The sequence below is a fragment of the Dermacentor silvarum genome, chromosome 10 (genome assembly GCF_013339745.2).
Source record: "Dermacentor silvarum isolate Dsil-2018 chromosome 10, BIME_Dsil_1.4, whole genome shotgun sequence".
In the NCBI taxonomy this organism is placed as follows: domain Eukaryota; kingdom Metazoa; phylum Arthropoda; class Arachnida; order Ixodida; family Ixodidae; genus Dermacentor; species Dermacentor silvarum.
Window position 1 is genome coordinate 94772062 of NC_051163.1, and position 17396 is coordinate 94789457.

At 46.8% G+C, this 17396-nt stretch overlaps 2 protein-coding genes across 7 annotated transcripts in view; both read left to right on the forward strand.

Moving 5' to 3' along the window:
* Positions 1-17396, forward strand: part of LOC119466308 (uncharacterized PE-PGRS family protein PE_PGRS24-like) — a 200537-nt gene that overhangs the window by 14211 nt on the left and 168930 nt on the right. The window lies entirely within an intron of this gene.
* LOC119466316 (uncharacterized PE-PGRS family protein PE_PGRS20-like) overlaps positions 4155-17396 on the forward strand; it is a 1297174-nt gene continuing 1283932 nt past the window's right edge. For all 5 annotated transcript variants that reach the window (XM_049656748.1, XM_049656750.1, XM_049656751.1 and 2 more), the window contains exon 1: positions 4155-4309. The gene's annotated coding sequence lies outside the window, so the exon portion shown is untranslated. The remainder of the gene's footprint in view (positions 4310-17396) is intronic.

The window sequence follows — 17396 nt, forward strand, 5'->3', positions numbered from 1 at the left end:
AGTGGCACTATTTATTAAAAGTGACATTAAGTATGTTACGCTCCCACAAAGCTCAATTTGTCAATCACATGCTGAAACTATATTTGTTCAGTTGAATTGCGGTGCCACAGTAGGAGTCGTGTACCGGCCACCTTCATCAAACATGAACGATTTATTACAAGAATGGAAAAAATAATCGTACCCCTTGTTTCCTCAGAGGACCCTATAATCGTTTGCGGAGATTTCAATATTGACCTTTTGAAACAGAATTGTTATGATTACATGTTCTTACTTGAATCACTCAATCTAAAAAAATGTCATTTCTTCTCCCACACGCATTACAAACCACTCCGAATCTCTTATTGATCACATCTTGTGTAATTCTGAATTTAGAGTATCAGCTAGTGTCTACAATGTTACCATTGCAGATCGCAGCCCGACGTTTCTCTCCTTATCTCGAAAATACATGCCATCTTTGTGTAATACACGGAATAGAAGATCCACTTGTATAATTTATGCAGAAATACGATGATTGCTTCAAGGTGTAGATTTTCAGAAAGTATTTGATTTGTGCGACGTACATACTCAGTGTGAAACACTAATTCAATTTATGTGCAATGCCATTAAGCAATCTACAAGAGTATATGTGCACCACAATTGCGAGCGACCGGTGTGTCCTTGGATAACCAATACTGTACTGGAAACATTAAAACAGAAAAACTCTTTTTACCGTAAATGGAAACGCAATAAATCAAATTCATATTATAGGGAGATCTTTAAATACTTTAGAAATAGCTCAGTTAGTATGATTAGAAAATCGAAAAAGCAATACTATACTAACCTTATTAAGAACGAGAGCGGTAACACAAAAAAAGATATGGGAAATCATAAAAGAAGTTATAGGCAAAGGCAAAATACAGAGCATTCAACCTGAGAAACCATCGACGCAAGTAGCTAATGATTTTAATTATTATTTTGCTAACATAGGAATGAATCTAGCTAATCAGTTTTTATCCGGTAAGCCCGCACTTGTCCTACCTAGGATAGTTGAAAACGACTTTCACCTAGAATAACTCATAACGAACTTATATCAACGATAAACAAAATGCCACTAAAGAAAGCGGCTGGTCATGATGGTATACCCACTAGGGTTTTAAAAGACAATATTGACATTCTCTGCACTCCCATATGCCATGTATTTAATCTAGCGTTTGCTTCTAGCTCGTATCTAGATATATTAAAAAGAGCCAAAGTCGTTCCCGTATACAAGTCCGGAGATTCGAATAGACTAGAGAATTAAAGGCCAATTACAGTTCTGAGTGTGATAAACACAGTTCTTGAAAAACTAATTTCCAACCGATTGAAGCGATTTCTAAACGATAACAATGTAATTTGTCCGCAGCAGCATGGCTTTGTTCCCTCCAGGTCGACATCAACTGCAGTCTTGACACTTACGCAATTAATAAATTGTGCACTTCATCAAAATAAACTAATTATAGGAATATTTTTGGATATAAAAAGGCATTTGATACAGTTTCCCACTCAATACTATTGCAAAAACTAGAAAGTTATGCAGTTACAAATAACTCCCTTAAATTTTTTTCCAGCTATTTATCCTCACGGAAACAAATGGTAGTAATTGGTGATTATTATTCTACATTCAGCACAGTCACCAGTGGAGTCCCACAAGGTTCTGTGCTCGGTCCCATATTATTCTCGTTGTACATTAATGACCTCCCTAATTCTCTACAGAACTCAAACTTCCTAATGTATGCGGATGACACAGGTTTATTATTGACTGGAGACACACTCCCTGCACTGCAAACACATGTGATGGCCGAGTTACCAAAAATGTCCTCATGGTTTTTAGAAAACAAATTAACTTTAAATAGCAATAAGACAAAATATGTTGTTTTTCGATCGAGGAAAAACAGTGTTCACACCAGTCAAATAAATATTAGGTTAGATAATAGCCCCATCCAAGAAGTTGATTCGATTAAATATCTGGGCGTAATATTTGACCAAAATGTACATTGGGAAGCCCATATTCATAGTGTATGCAAGAAGGTCGCATACGGTTTTTACTCCTTAATAAAAGCAAAACAATATTTCCCTCGAGAAGTACTCAAATCCCTTTACTATGCGTTTTGCCATAGCCATATTAGTTATTGTTTGGAATCATGGGGCGTGACTTACATGACGTACTTACAACCTTTACATAAACTACAGAAAAGGACTCTGAAAATAATTAGCACTTCAACCTACAACAGTGATACATTGAATGATATTTTCCAAACACAACATGTGTTATCGGTTAAGGCACTATGTAATCATAAGATCTCAATTTCAGTTAATATTTTGTGCGCTAACGTTCCTATTCCTCGAAACGTCTTTTCTTTTCCAACTCGCAGTACTAGACATGCTTTGAAAGGTAACCTCAATTTACCAGTCTTATAATATATATGGCGAAACGGTAATTGAATTCAATGGCACAAAAATCTGGAATATTTTACTCCTAGAGGTAAAAACCGCACGCAATTTCAAGCAGTGTAGCAAATTATTTTTTCTTGACAACCAGAATATCTAACTTACTTGCAACAACTAATTAGGAATATTTCTTAATGTTTCTTGTGTATTATAGATCAAGACATGTTCCAGAATTCTGCACCTGACCTGTCTGTTATATTTTGACACTGGACCGGAAACTAGCCTTCCCTGGCTATCGGTCCAGATATCTGTGTAATCATGTTCATGTGAAGAAAAAATAAAGCACTTGCACAATAAAAAAAGGGTTCCCGAGCCTTCCCTCGTATCTGTTTAACCAACCGGAAAAAAAACGCGAACGAAGAGAGATGATTGGTGACATGTTCTGTGCCATCTTAAAGGAGCTGTCAGAGAATGCGCCGAGTCGTGTTGGGTGCCCCTTTTGCGCTTTCAGGGACTGAGTGCACGCATCACTAAATTCTTAACAGCGGCGCTGTTTTAGCTTTTAGCTTCCCCGCGTAGTGTTCGCAAAAACTCGCCTAGCGATGACGTCACTGCGTACAGCTGTGCCGATCGCATCACCTTGCGATAGCCAAACATTAGCTAATCAATATTCGCTCAATAAACAATAAATTCCGGAAAATGCTAGGGATGACTTCGTAGTGCTTTGTCTAGCCCAAATACATGGCCAATACCTTGTGATAGCCAATCAATAGCTAATCGATAATCGACGATAATCGATCAATAATCAATAAATTCTAGAAAAGCATAACCTGTAATGCCTGGACCAGCTAGGTGCCGATCAGCTCCGCTGTTTCTTTAGCCTTGCGCCACTTGCGCATGCTACGCTAATTTTTATACAGTCACGCGCATGCATACACGCATACCTTGCAGGAACCTTGCATAAAAATGCATTCTTAGGCAAGGTTCCTGGAGCAGCGGCGGGGATCCAGTCTTGAAGTAAAGGCAGCGAAAAAACGTGCGAAGCTGCTGTAGGTGAAGTTGGTTTCCTCGTAGGCACAAATCATTTGCCTTGATTATGTCCCTATTGACAGTTTAAGTCTTAGCTATACATAGGGGCATACAGTTGTTTTTAGTTCGTTTTGTTTAATAAAGCATTCATTGGTTTACAAGAAAGTTGTGCTGTTATTTTTGTGGATAACAAATTTGGTCTCGCTAGTTGGCGTATAACTGCCTCAGAGCAAAGTGTTAGGCAAGTAAAAGCAGCGAGAAAACGTGCCAAGCTGCGGTATGGGAAAAGTAAACTGCATGAAGGGTTTTGGAGGCAGGAAGAAAGATACGACACTTAAAAACGCAGTTTCTGCACTTCGTCGTGTGCATTACTTCCTATCCTGCTGTTTACCCTTCTTTCAGTATGAACCAACTAGCCCTATATATCTTATTGCTGTAGATGGATACCGCTTTCGCATGGTATGACTAGAACACGACCGATCGTGAAGCACGCGCAAGCTGCCCGTCCGCTCGAGCTCAAGGCTGCGGCGAGGCGTCTGTAGTGGAGAGCGACGGAACGGCTCTGCCATCTGCCGGCTGCCCAAAGAGTCGCGACAGCGGCGGTAAGCGCACGGACGGAGACTTTTACAACTGAAGCTAGTTTAGTAACGTTAGTTCAAACGTGCTAGAAGCACGTTCGCATTGTGTTTTCGCGTGTGCCGTGGCGGCGGTAAGTGACGTGGTGGTTGACGCTACTACCCCCACGCATCCGGCGTAATATCCCGTATTCTCAGTTGGTCGTCGTTCCGACGGGTGTGCCGTGCGCCTTTGTGTCGAGTGTGCGACAAGCTTATCGCGACTACGGCGTGACGTATTACTACCGCAACAGAGGAACGTGGGGATTCTTGCTTCGCTTGTAGTGGGATTTTGGACTTCCATAAGGATCGCACTGCGGAAATACACTTCGGGGGACATTTAAAGCGACAACTTCAATTAGGAACAAGGGGCACCCCTCAAGGTGCGGTCCTCTCCCACTTCCTTTTCAACGTGACCATGCGAAACCTGCCGCCGTTACTGGAAAGGATCCCGCGTATCAAGCACTCTATTTACGCTGATGCTATCACAATCTGTACCAAGAGCGGTTTGGATGGTGAAATCACGGAAGCACTACAAGCGGCCGCAGACACCATACAAAATTTTGTGCGACAAAATGGTCTTGCGGGCTCCTCGACAAAATCCGAGCTTCTCGTCATCCGTGATATATCTACGAAATCCGCCACCGAAAGGGATCTCCTTCCCCTATCCGAGTCAATATGGAAGACGGCCCAGTTCCGCCCGTATTGACAATAAGCGTCCTGGGCATACAAATTCAGCATAATACTCACAATTCCGAGGCTATTTCCCTATTTCAGTTGACAGCCCACCAAATATCTGGCCTTCTCGGACGAGTAGCTACACGACACCGCGGTATGAAGGAAGTCGATCTCTGTCGTCTGACGCAGGTATTCCTAGTCATTCGCGTAGTGCACTGCTTCCCATACTACCACCTGCGGCTTTCCGACAACGAAAAGGTCAACAGTGTCATCCGCACAGCTCGTAAAGCAGCGCCGGGCTCCCTAGGCATGCGAACACTGAACGATTACTTGAGCTAGGGGTATACAATGCGCTAGACGAACTCATGGAAGCCCATAAAACTTCCCAACGTGAACGACTTTCCAGCACCGCAACTGGCAGGGTCATTCTGGGCAAACTCGGGCTGAATCCCGTTATGAATTGGGCAGGACAAACCAGAGTAGCCGCTACGGTCAAACGCCAATTGGTTATCAAACGGTTACCCAAGAGCATGCTTCCCGGGAGACACGATAAGAGGCGGTCTGCCAGAGCCAAGGCCCCTAAAGAAAGGTACCAAAACAACCAGCACACTGCGTGTGTCGATGTGGAAAATCAAAATCACCAAAATTACGTAGTGAGCGTCCTGACCGGAGAGGGACGCCGCCACCACAAGAACACCGTCAACCGTAGAAGTGGAAGAGACCGCCATTGCTTTGGTCATCGCGAATCCCTCCGTGCAAACCGTCATATGCGACTCCAAAAGGGCAATCGCTAGCTTTTCGAGAAGCAGCATAGGTGTCTGCGCGGCGCGAGTCTTGCGGGACTTCACAAGCGAAACGGATATTGAGCTCGTGTGGGTGCCGGCCTATTTGGAGAATCAAGAGAATGAGGAGGCGCACTGGGTAGCCCGAGGTCTAATCAACCGGAAAGTGTGCCCCTCAGACCCGGATCCCCTGGATGAGGCACCGACTACATACCACGAAATAACAAACTACTACAGGGAGAACAGGCGAATCTATCCGCCTCCAAACGCAAGCCTCACGCGAGCACAAGCCTCGATCCTGCGTCGAATCTTAACTAATTCGTTCCCCAGCCCAAATTGGCTGGCCATTATTACCAAAGGGCAATGGAACCGAATATGTCAGAACTGCACAATTCAAACATTGGCTACCCAAAATCACATTCTTTGTGGGTGCGAGGGTTTACCCCCTCCCAAGTGGCTCCTGCCAGCTCCCTCACAACATACGTGGGACGAGCTGCTGAGAACGCCAGATGAAAGACGACAGCCAGCCCTCGTCGCCTGGGCCGAAAGGGTCGCTCCTCGAGAGGGGCCATTTTAGGACTCGGGCCTGCCAGACCTTACCTGGGCAGAATTTTAATAAAAGTGTTACCACCTAGCGGGGACATGAAAAAACAAAGAAAGAAAAGCCGGGCATCGGCTTTAAAAGTTCGTCAGGAACGCGCTCGGAACGCCGTCGTCCGTGGCAGCTGACGCGTCCCAACACCGTCAGCTTCCGCCGTTGGACCCAGCCAAACGGTCGAGAATTCAACTATGGCCGAGACATTCTTTCCCATTGCACCCTCCCCTGTCGCGGCAGGCCGCACCTTCTTTTTGTTATCGAGCGGCCATATAGTGCGAAGCAAACGCCGCGCCTTTCGCAGAGAGCTACGTATATATATATATACATATATATATTGCGACGATGTCTATTGTCGTCGATACGTTGCAAGAACGCTACGTAAAGGTAGGCACTGCGAGGGCTTTTCGTAGCACGGGGGTCACTCGCGATCACGGCACGATACTTCGTCTTCCTCTTCCGTCGGCACATACACAGGGGCGGCTTCTGCTTCATTACAATGCCCCGGGAGCGAAGCATAGCCATCCTGGCGACTCAGGGCGCAGAGAAGACGAGTGGGTCGTAATACGGTTTCAGGCGGTTGACATGTACTGTCTCGCCCACTACGACGCAGGTCTGGTGACACTGTGAGCGGCTCAACGATGTAGTTGACCGGTGAAGTGGCATCGATGATACGGTACGGACCGTGATAACGCGCCAGGAGTTTTGAAGAGAGGCCAGGAATGTGGGCTGGTATCCAAAGCCAAACAAGCGAACCGGGAGCAAAGCTGGGTGGTGGTTGATGAGTATGGTCATGTCGTGTCTTTTGACATTCTTGAGTCTCGCTAGTGAGGAAACGTGCCAGCTGACGGAAATCTTCAGCATACTTGGCGACTTCGGAAAGGGGAGTGTACTCTGCGGTGTCAGATTGGTAAGGCAGTATGGTGTCCAAAGGGCATGAAGGCTCACGGCCATACACAAGGAAAAAGGGGGAAAAGCTGGTAGTCGCTTGTGTCGCGGTGTTGTATGCGAACGTGACAAAGGGGAGTACCGCATCCGAGTTGGAGTGGTCGGATGAAATATACATCCGCAACATGTCGCCAAGTGTGCGATTGAACCGCTCGGTCAGGCCGTTGGTTTGGGGATGGTATGCAGTCGATTTTCGGTGGATGATCCTGCACTCAACGAGGAGGGCTTCGACACCCTCCGACAAGAAGACACGGCCCCTATCACTCAGTAGTTCTCGGGGAGCACCGTGGCGAAGAACAAAATTGCGAAGGATGAAAAACCCAACTTCACGGGCGGTCGCTGCCGGCAGAGCTGCAGTCTCTGCGTAGCGAGTAAGATGATCTACGCCGACAATAATCTACCGATTTCCACTCCCGCTGCATGGAAGCGGGCCGTAGAGGTCGATGCCGACGCGGTCGAACGGACGAGCCGGGCATGGTAGCGGCTGCAACGGTTCTGTGAAATGGTGTGTAGGTGTCTTGCCCTGTTGGAAAGTAGTACAAGCCTGAATGTACTTTTGCACAAAGTTGTACATGCCTCGCCAATAATAGCGCTGACGCAACCTTGTGTAAGTTTTGAGGACGCCGGCATGAGCGCTTAGGGAATCAGCGTGAAAAGACGCGCAGATGTCAGAGCGCATATGACGAGGTATAGCAAGGAGCCATTTCCGACCGCCGGGCATATAGTTACGGCGATATAGAATATTGTCTCGCACGGAAAAGTGGGTTGCTTGGCGACGCAGTGCTCGTGTCGAAGGGACATCAGACAGAGTGGCAAGGTAGTCGAGTAAGATTGCAAGTGTTGGGTCCTTGCGCTGCTCTGTGTGCATGTCGGTGATGGTCAATGGTGACAGGGTGGACGCGGAGTCGGACAAAGACGCCAAGTCAGGCGTCAGTGGGGAGCGGGAGAGCGCATCAGCGTCGGAGTGCTTGCGACCGGAGCGGTACATGGCGCGGATGTCGTACTCTTGCAAGCGAAGTGCCCAACGTCCTAAGCGTCCCGACGGGTCTTTCAAGAAAGAAAGCCAACAAAGGGCATGGTGGTCTGTAACTACGGCGAAAGAACGGCCGTAAAGGTATGGACGAAACTTGCTTAGTGCCCAGATGATCGCCAGGCACTCCTTTTCTGTCACTGAGTAATTCAATTCTGCTTTCTTTAGAGTACGGCTAGCATAAGCGACGACGTATTCATCATAGCCAGCTTTCCGTTGCGCTAAGACCGCACCAAGGCCAACTCCGCTGGCGTCAGTGTGAACTTCCGTAGGAGCAGCAGGGTCGTAATGGCGAAGAATTGGTGGTGAGGTGAACAAGTGGCGCAACTGCTGAAATGCCGCATCACATTCAGGTGAACACGCTGCTATGCCGTTACTGTCGGAAAGTAAACTTGTCAAGGGCGCCATGATGGATGCGAAGTTGCGTACGAAGCGACGAAAATACGAACATAAGCCAATAAAACTTCTGAGGGTTTTGATAGACGTGGGCGTAGGGAAGTCTGCAACGGCGCGGAGCTTGTCTGGGTCCGGGAGGACGCCGTCCTTTGAGACTACGTGACCCAAGATGGTTAACTTGCTTGCAGTAAAACGGCACTTTTTGAGGTTGAGCTGTAGGCCGGCAGAGGCGAGACAGGTCAGAATGTCATGCAGGCGAGCGAGGTGTGTCGGAAAATAGGTTGAGAAGACGACGATGTCGTCGAGGTAACATAGACATGTCTTCCATTTGTGGCCGCGAAGGATGGTATCGATCATACGCTCAAAAGTAGCAGGCGCGTTGCACAACCTGAAGGGCATGTAAGGGCATGACGTTAAACTTGTAGAGGCCATCGGGTGTAACGAATGCGGTTTTCGGACGGTCAGGTTTGGCCATTGGAACTTGCCAGTACCCGGAGCGCAGATCCGAGGAAGTGAAATATTCTGCTACTTGCAAGCAGTAGAGAGCGTCATCGATTCGAGGCAGTGGATAAACGTCTGTAATTGTTATCTTGTTTAGGCGTCTGTAGTCGACACAAAAACGAATGGAGCCATCTTTTTTTCTTACCAACACGACAGGTGAAGACCAAGGACTTTGAGAAGGACGGATGACTTCACGTTTGAGCATGTCGTCCACTTGCTCTGTGATGACTCGTCGCTCTTTGGCCGATACACGATACGGGCGCTGTCGCAAGGGCGAGTGGGAACCGGTCTCGATGGTGTGAGAAACACCGGTGGCACGGCCCAATGACATCTGATGGCAGTCGAAAGAAGAAAGAAACTTGTGAAGGAGAGCGAGAAGTTGGCGGCGATGAGTTGGGGAAAGAGCAGGGTCGATGGCGTTGTCAAACCACATTGAAGACGATGAGTCTGAGACAGAAGCGATGGCGTCAACGTAACAACGGTGGGAGTCGGTAGGAGCATCGAGATCATCAACGTAGTCGACCGCCTGCAAGTATCCTAGGGTCTCTCCACGCAGTAGGCTGATCGGGTACTGGTAGTAGTTGGTGACCAGCATAACAGTTGACCCAGATGTTATAGTGAGCACGGGAAACGGAAGAACGATGTCCTTGCTCTGAGCAAACACATCGGACGGCGTGACGCTACAGTGGCGTCAGAGTCGGCAGCAGACGACAGAACAACAGCCATCGACGACTCAGGGGATATGGTTGTGTCGGCATCAACAATGAGTTTATCGGCAACGCGAGGAGAGCCGGTCAGCAGTGATTCACATAGTGGTAAAAGCGAAACTTCTGCACGCGAACAGTCAATGACAGCATGATGACGTGACAGAAAATCCCAACCAAGGATGAGGTCGTGAGAGCACGATGGTAGCACGAAACACTCGATTATGTACAGAACTTCGTTGATGACAACACGGGCCGTGCATACAGCTGAAGGGTGAATTCGCTGCGCGCTGGCAGTGGCGAGCACCAGGCCAGAGGGAGCTGTAGTCACTTTTCGGAGTTTGCGACGAAGGTTCTCGTGAATGACGGAAACGGCGGCTCCGGTATCAACTAGCTCAACTGCGGGTACTCCCTCTACAAAAACGGTAACAACATTTTGCGGCGGAGATGGAGGTCTTGAGAACGTCGATGTATTTGCAGTTCTTGCCTGAGGAACTGCACCAGTCAGTTTCCCGCTTCAGTGGGAGCTCGACGACGCAGGGGCGAAATCGAACGCCGACGAGGGGAAGGGGAACGACGAGTTTCTGATGGGCGATCAGTTTCAAGACGTCTCGGTGAAAATGGAGACGCGGCGGCATTTTGTGGTGCGTGGGTGGGCGTTTCAAAGGTGGTAGGCGTTGTTGGGGCGCGGCGGCGACAGAAGCGCGCCACATCGCCAGCAATGCCGCAGGCGAAGCAGGTAGGCCGGTTGTCTTCAGTGTGCCACGTGGAGGTTGGACGAAAAAACTGCGGTGACGGTCGGGCAACTGGAAATGAAGCCGGATGCATGAGTGATGAAAAGGAAGCTGGCGGCGGAGGAGGCCGTGCAACCACGGCTACGTAACTGAGCGGCAGCGACGTAGGGTGAGTGGGAAAGTTGGCATATGGCTGCGGCACACTCATAGGATTAGGTGGGAAGGTTGTAGGAGCTGCAGGAAGCACTTCCGATATCTGATTGCGGATGGCTTGGTGTAGCGTTGGAGTCAAAGCTGCCGAAGGTTATTCGCTGTGAGGCAGCAGCGATAGCTGCCTGGCCACCTCTTCACGAATAAAATCTTTTATATGTTGCGATAGGGTCGAGTTGGGCAGACGGTCGGCAGAAACCGCAATGCTCGAGACGGAATCGGCGAGCTGAATGTTTTGGCGAGCGATGGAACGTTGGCGGCGCAGCTCGTCAAAGCTCTGACAGAGGTTAGTAAGGACGGATACGCTCGTTGGGCTTTTTGCCAGCCGCATCTGGAATACGCTGTCCTCTATGCCCTTGAGGATATGTTTAATCTTGTCATCCTCTGAAATGATGGGATTTACCCACTTGCACAAATCGAGAACATCCTCGATGTACCTGGTGAATGTCTTTCCAGGCTGCTGTGCGTGCTGGCGCAGACGCTGTTCAGCGCGTAGCTTACGCACAGCGGGGCGATCAAACACTTCGGCAAAAAGGGTCCTAAATGCTGACCAGCTTGAAAACTCTGATTCGTGGTTGAGGAACCACAGTTTGGCTACGTCGGCGAGGTAGAAGGACACATAGGACAGCTTAGCCTGGTCGTCCCATTTGTTATGGGCACTTACACGTTCGTACGATGCGATCCATGCTTCCACGTCGTGTTTGGCGGTCCCACTGAATATGGGTGGATCGCGATGAAGAGGGACGCCGGCGCAGACGACAATGGCAGCCGGTGGTGCAGGCGACGAAGTTTACATGGTGCTGCAGGCGACGATCGTTTACATGGATTTCAAGAAATGCGTGTCATATACGTGATGAAACAGCCGCCTTAAACGACAATGACCCAGGGCAAAAGCTGATAGATCCTACGCCCTGTGGGAACCGATGTTATGCGAAGCAGTGTGCGGAGAGCCTATCAAGTTAAGGAAACGATCATGACAGCACCAAGACTTAGGCGACTGTTTGATGGCCTACATTACAAGCATGTCATGAAATAATTTCAGCATTCCTGAGGAGTCCCTTTGGCTAGGCCTAAAAGACTTTAACGCGAAAGCCTTAGTCATGCTAATGACTATGACTTCGACCATCAATCTTCAGCCTTTTCCTTCATTACGTTGGTTTGCCCATTACGTTGGTTTTTGAGTGTGAATCTTTTTTTGCTTTGTCATTTTCATTTTTGCAGAGTCCTGCTCACGATTATGACTTCTAGCATCATCCTTTCGTGTTTCATTTATTAGTGCCCACGTCCGAACCAATTTCAGTGGTTCTTGAATTTTAATTTGTTTTGCTGAGTCATTCTCATTTTTGTCTAGTCATGCTCATGACTGACTTTTACCATCATTCTTTAGTGTTTTCGTAACTCGGTACCCACGTCAGAACTCATTTCAGTGTTTTTTCAGTGCTAACGTTTTCTTGCTTATTCATTGTCATTTTTGGTGAGTCATGCTCATGACTATGACTTCTACCATCACCATTTAGTGGTTCCTTCCCTTAGTACCCACGTCGGAACCTATTTCAGTGTATTTTGAGTGTTAATATGTGTTTTGATGGGTCATTGTCATTTTAGGCGGCTGTTTCATAACCTATATGACACGCATATTACGAAATTCATGTCATAACCTATCATTTATGTTAGTCATACACGGTTTTCATACTAGGCCAATTTCGGTACCTACCAAGTTAATGAAATGACCATGAGAGCACCGAGACGTCGGCAGCTATTTCATGACCTACAATGCACACATGTGATATTCAGGTCGCAACCTTTCATTTATGTTTGCCATTTAGTCTAGTCATACTATGCGAATTTTTGTAAATACCAAGTTAATGATACGACAATGAGAAAACCAAGACGTAGGTGACTAGATAGATAAATACTTTCAAAGTGGCAAATGTTCGCGAAGAAATGCTTCGCATTTAAAAAAGATTAACTCTCAAAAACCACCGAAATCGGTTTGGACGCTACTACTAAGGGAAGGAAAGACTAATTGATGATGGTAGAAGCCATAGTCATGAGGATGACTCAGCAAAAATGACAATGACTCACCAAAAAAGATTAACACTCAAAAACCACCGAAAGCAGTTCTGACGTGCTAACCGAGTGAAAGAAACACTAAAAGATGATGGTAGAACTCATAGTCATGAGTATGACTCAGCGAAAAAAAGATTAACACTGAAAAACCACCGAAATGGGTTTCGACGTGGGTAGTAAGATAAGGAAACACTAAATGTTGAAGGTAGAAGTCATAGTCATGAGCCTGACTCAGCAAAAATGACAATGACTCAGCGAAAAAATATTAACACTGAAAAACCACCGAAATTAGTTATTAACACCAAAAAACCAGTGCCATGGGTTCGGATGTGATCCGAAATGAAGAAAGAAAGATAAATATTGATGGTCCAAGTGAAGTCATGAGCATGACTAAGGCTTTTGCCTTAATGTCTGTTAGGCCTATCTAATGGACTCCTCAGCACTCATGACATGGATATCATGACATGCGCGTAATGTACGTCATGAAACAGCTGCCCAAGTCTTGGTACTCTCATGGTCGTTTCTCTAACTTGCTAGGCTCCCCGCACACTGCTTTGCATATCATGGATTCTCACAGGGGGTGGGATCTGCCGTTTTTTTTCTCTTTCATGCTCTTCGCACGCTCATTCAAGCTGCTTTTCTTTCTCTCGCTGAGCATACCCGAAAAACGTCATCGCCTCCTCCTGTGACATCTTCAAATCTTTAGCTATCGCCGCCAAACGTTCCCACTCCATCTCTAGACCACCAGGATCAGTGAAAGGGCCGGAATAGTATCCTGGCAGGCTCGCCAATGTTATCACAGATCTCGGGAGCGCGGCTTTTCAAGAGATGGACTAAGACACATATGATGGCACAGCACATATTTCACCACATGCACTGTTCACACTGTTTACGAGAATGTCCCAAACACTTTACATATATAAACGCGCTCAGTTTTCGTTACTTTGCTCCAGAACATCCTTAACTTCAAAACTGGCATTTATCTCTTTCTAACCATATTTCTGAAAACTGAAATCTTCCGCATGCCATTCCTAAATGATATTCCTTTTGTATTCTACCAGTTGCACCTGGTTCCTTTTTTTCTGTCTTTTCTGAAATTCTCACGATTGCCGACTTACATTCTGCTTCCCTCTTTCTCCTATGCCTACCGGGTACAGCTTGGAATGGCTCAGGTTGAATTCTGGCTTCCTCATCTTTCTAATTGGCGCCCACATCTTCCCATGCACCTGTGTATTATTGTGCCGTTTTCCTTTCCATCTCCTTTGAATCTTCTTCCTCCCTTTACACGTTGCATGTCTAGGGCGATTCAATTATCTGTCTTTCTCATTTCTCTCGGATGTTGACTGACTCACCACTTCTGATGCGTGGTGATCCCTGAAACAGACTTGAATTACCAACCGCATGTCGTTTCGAGATGAAGCTTCTTTTTTCACTACTAACAGGGTGCAACAGCTGTGCTAATTACGTCATTTCTATGCAATTTCGTATTTTTGCACCACGCTGCACCGAAACGGTCGACCAGCCGCGAAATTTCTCGTTTACGTTAGTTTTAGCGCGAAATAAAGGCCGTGTTGGCAACCTACATCTTGGACATAGCCAATCAGTCCAGTTCGATCCAATAGCGCCGACATGATACAAGCACGCGCCGAGACGAGACGTTGGCGTGTTTGGTGGTGGGCGCCGAAAAATATTTTTGCAGTCGGTTGCAGTGTGTTGTACATCCAGTAAAATCTCGCGGAGACACGAAGTGCGCGTTGCTCGCAGAAACGAATGCAGTTCGTCATTGCCGCGTTCACTCAACAAAATCCTCGCCATATCCGTGCACGCGGTCACGAACGGAGCGGGTATGAATGGTCCTTTGGGAAACTCGCTCGGCCCGGCATTGACGGCGTGAGCTTGGTAGGCGACGCAATGCACAAAATTAGCAATGGTTTGGTCCCACGCGGCAACAGGCAGCGCGTTGCAATGAATGAAACAGTGCCGATTTTCGGTGCACACACAGACACACACAGTCAACAACAGACCCTGGTAAGCCGACAAAGAACTCCCGTTTTATTTTAAGTCCTTAATATCCGTAATCGTAATAGTATCCGAAACTGGAGGCCACCGCCGAAACGGCAAATTAGTGTCAAACAGTCGCTTCGTGTTTCGACTACCGCCGGAACGTTGCGACACATCGTCAGAAAAAAAAAAGCCGGCAGATCCTATGCCCTGTGGGAATCGATGTTATGCAAATTACTGTGCGGGGAGCCAACCAAGTTAACGAAACGACCATGAAAGCACCAATACTGAGGCGGCTGTCTCATGACTCACATGACACGCATGTAATGGCATCCATTTCATGAGTCCTGAGGAGTCCATTTAGCTAGGCCTAAAAGGCCTAGCTCATCATGGCCTAGCTAAAAGGCCTAGCTTAGTCATGCTCATCACTATTACTTCGACCACCAATCTTTAGCCGTTTCCTTTACTTAGTACCACATCGGAACACATTACATTTGTTTTTGAGTGTTACAATTTTGCTGAGTCAGACAGTTTTGCTGAGTCACTATCATGACTATGGCTTCTACTACCATCCTTTAGTGCTTTCTTCACTGAGTACCCACGTGCCAACCCATTTCAGTTGTTTTTGAGTGTTAATATTTTGTCACTGAGTCATTGTCATTTTTGCTGAGTCATGCTCATCACTATCACTTTTATCATCGTCCCTTAGTGTATGCCTCACTTAGTACCCACGTCAGAACTCATTTCAGTGGCTTTTGAGTGTTAATGTTTTGTCGCTCAGTCATTGTCATTTTCTCTGAGTGATGCTCATGACAATGGCTTCTACCACCATCCTTTGGTGTTTCCTTCACCTAGTACGTACGTCCGAAGCAATTTCAGTGGTTTTTGAATGTTCATTTTTGTCCTGAGTCATTGTAGATTTTGCGGAGTCATGCTCATGAATATTACTTCTACCATCATCCTTTAGTTTTTCCTTCACTTAGTACCAACGTGAGGACCCATTTCGGTGTTTTTTGAGTTTTAAAGTTTTTTTTTTGCTGGCTCATTGTCATTTTAGGCGGCTGTTTCATGACCTACATGACACGCATGTTATGAAATTCATGTCATGACCTATAATTTATGTTCATCATACACTCGTGTCATACTTTGCCAATTTTGGTGAATAGCAAGCTAACGATATGACCATGAGAGCACCAAGACGTAGGCGGCTAGATAGATACTGTCAAAGTGGCAAATGTTCGCCAAGAAATGCTTCGCATTTAAGATTTATCTGGACAGGCCATATAATGCGTAGGATGGATAACCGGTGGACCATTACAGAATAGGTATTCCAAGAGAAGGGAAGTAAAGTCGAGGACGGCAGAAAACTAGGTGGAATGATGAAGTTATGAAGTTTGCAGGCGCAAGTTGGAATCAGCTAGCGCAAGACAAGGGTCATTGGAGATCGCAGGGAGGGGCCTTCGTCCTGCAGTGGACATACAACATTGACTGATGATGCTGATGATGATGATGATGATTTTAAGGCTCATAATGCGGAAAGGCGGGTGTGGTCGGCGTGTGTGTAACCTCGATGTTCCAAAAGTGAGCCAATCAAGGCAGTTTTTGACGTCAATAAGGGCAATGTTCATTAAACCAGAGTGAATAGAGGTCGAGGTAAGTTGGGTGAAGTTCACTAAGGCAGGTTTAATTAGGATAGAGTTCATTACGGCATTCGAACTACAACCAGTGGTTGGAGTCGAACTGACTACTTTTGGTGTTAATTAAGGCGACGTTTCAGGTATGGAGTGCCACCTAACAACGGCAAAAAAGTATCGCCGAGCGCTAGTGGGGCTATACTAGTCAATGTGCAACCAAATTAGGCTGGCCCACTAAGCTTCAACAAAGTCACTCCCTCACCAGAATGGGAATTGGCCTTCCTGGGGCAGTATTCGGTCACTACCTCTCTAATGACTCCTACAATTTACCCATGGCCCTCAATCCCCAGTGGCTGCGGAGCACCTGACCTAGGTGGCGGTCAGACCTGAGACGCGGCAGAGGGTTCTAAGAATCTCTGGGTCCGGACAGGCCGCCAATGGAAACTGTACCTGGCAACGTTCAAGACGTGCACGCTATCGAGTAAGGCTAGCTTAGCAGGGCTATTTGAAGAATTATCAGGTATTGCCTGAGAAATTGGGCTTAGTGAGGTGAGAAGAACTGATGAGGCTTATACAGTGCTGACTAAGAGCCACGTCTTCTGCTACAGAGGTCTTCCAGATAGGAGAGAATTCGGAGTAGGATTTCTAGTACATAAGGACATAGCAGGCATCATTGATGAATTCAACAGCTATAATGAGAGCGTAGCAGTCTTCGTAATAAAGCTGTATAGGAGGTATAGAATGAAGGTTGTACAAGCCTACGCCCCAACCCCCTGTCACGATGATGAATAAATACAACAGTTTGATGAAGATGTTGAATTAGCAATGAGAAAGGTGCAAACTCAGTTTACTGTAGTCATGGGCGACTTCAATGCAAAAGTGGGGAAAAAGCCGGCTGGCGAGCAAGCCATTGGAAACTACGGCATCGATCCTAGGAACACTAGTGGAGAGATGTTCGTAGAATTCGCGGAAAGGAATAGGCTCCTAATAATGAATACCTTCTTCAGGAAGCGTGGCAACAGGAAGTAGAGCTGGAAGAGCCCTAATGGAGAGACAAGGAATGA